The 2,168-nt window shown below is 45.4% G+C and overlaps 1 protein-coding gene across 1 annotated transcript in view; it reads right to left on the bottom strand.

Annotated features, from left to right (window-relative positions):
- The window catches only part of LOC106813937 (small G protein signaling modulator 2-like), a gene marked incomplete at its 5' end in the record, with an annotated part of 54,601 nt that overhangs the window by 9,055 nt on the left and 43,378 nt on the right, over positions 1-2,168 (bottom strand). The gene's annotated exons all lie outside the window — the stretch shown is intronic.

Raw genomic sequence — 2,168 nt, 5'->3', positions numbered from 1 at the left:
TCAAGCTTCTAAGCTTTCCATAAGTGCGTGCGTGTGCGAGTGACGTGTGTGTGTGTGTGTGTGTTTGTGGTGTGTGCTGTGTGCTGTGTGTGTGCTTTGTCGTCGTGGGTGTGCTGTGCTCGTGTGTGGCTGTGTGTGTGTGTGTGTGTGTGTGTGTGTGTGCGCGCGTGTGCGTGTGTGTTTGTGGCGGGGCCGGGGGGTTAAACTCAAATTTGGAGTGGAGGGTCATGCGCACCACGTGCGGCATGTAAGTTCACGAAAAGGCCAAAAAATCTGGTGCTAAAACTAAAAGCCACAAGTGCGAGCTCCCTATAGCGGATGGGGTGTTTGTTCGACTTGAAAACTACATATAATTCACGTAGCTTCGCCACAGTACAGTGAGGTGAAAAAAGCGAGAAAGTATTTTTTAGACCGATTTATATATTGTCATTCTGGCCCAGTAGGGCCTACTGTTTTAATTCTTGAAGAAAAATGGCACGGATGTAATATAACGGAACACCCATATAACACCAGGTGGAACATTCCCTGATAGAATGCTGCTTAAAACGAAGAAATGTTCTCACTTAGTTCTTTAGCCTCAAACAGCGCAATATATATATATATATGTATGTATATAATCGGAGGATTCCATATGTACATATTTCCAGGGTTTCAATGACCGTTTCTCCCCGGATATGGGATTGTCCACAGGTCATTTATTATCGACAGGATCAATGATCCGCTAGCTCCAGCCCCTAACCACACGAACCATAAAATAATATAGGTACACTATAATAATAATAATATAGGTGTCTCTATATATTTCTATGATCCGAACACGTTAGATTGACACAGATTAGTTGAAAAAAATAACATCACAACACAGAGGTTAAAATATACTTGGACTGCCTTTTATTATATATATGTTAGGATATATTTTAAATTGTTTGCAATAACTTAGTTCTGTTAACAAGACAACACAAAAAGTATATAACACGTATTGTTTTCGACATAAACTGCCATATTTAAACAGCTGTAACATTCATTGCTCTTCGAACCAATGAGAATCAAGATTTTGATTAGCACGCACTGCAATAATAGGCCGTCTTTAATCGCTCAGACCTTTCCAATCTTTCATGTGCATATTCTACGAACACGACTGCAGCAGTCGGCCACACACACATACACGCACGCACGCACGCACTACTCACACAATAACATTTACACACATCCAACACGCACCGCACAGGTCTAAGCACACATAGCACGCACGCACGTACGCACACATACAATTTACACTCCACGCACGCACCACGCACACATACATTATACACACATCGGTCGCACAGCACGCACAGGTCTACACATACATTACCACATACACGCACCAGCACGTACCCACATACATTTACACCACACGCACGCACGCACAGGTCTACACATAACAATTTACACATACACCACGCACAGCACCGCACGCCACGCTACACATTATACATTTACACACACGCAACGCACGCACAGGTCTAACACATACATATTACACAACACGGCACGCACGTACGCACACATACATTTACACACACGCACCGCACCACACATATACATTTACACAACACGCCAACGCACAAGCACAAGGTCTACACATACATTTACACATACACGCACGCAGCGTACGCACACATACATTTACGACACGCACGTATTCACAAATACATTTAAGAACACGACCACACACGAACATACACATACATACACACACCCACGCACGCACGACTGCACCACACGAACACCGCACGCACGCACCACTCACACACGAACACGCTGCCACCACAAGACCGCGCGCTGCGCGCACCAACGCTCAAGGAGGGAGGGCAGCCACACACAGGGCACACACACTACACACACACACACACACACACACACATCACACACACACACACACACACACACACACACACACAGCACACACATCGAACGACACGACAGACAGGGGGCGTCACACACACACAACACACACCACACACACACACACACACACCACACCACACACACACACACAGCACACACATTGAACTTTTACAAATTTTCAACTCACGAACCTTAAACTCTCTAAATTGAACGCAACACGGCACACCACGACTGCAGTATACAAAGTCGTCGTTTGAGAGCTCACCACCAACGTGACG

Source organism: Priapulus caudatus, unplaced genomic scaffold, assembly GCF_000485595.1.
Source record: "Priapulus caudatus unplaced genomic scaffold, Priapulus_caudatus-5.0.1 Scaffold846, whole genome shotgun sequence".
NCBI lineage: Eukaryota > Metazoa > Priapulida > Priapulimorpha > Priapulimorphida > Priapulidae > Priapulus > Priapulus caudatus.
Note: the sequence above shows the minus strand (reverse complement) of the source record. Positions and strands in the feature narration are given on the sequence as shown.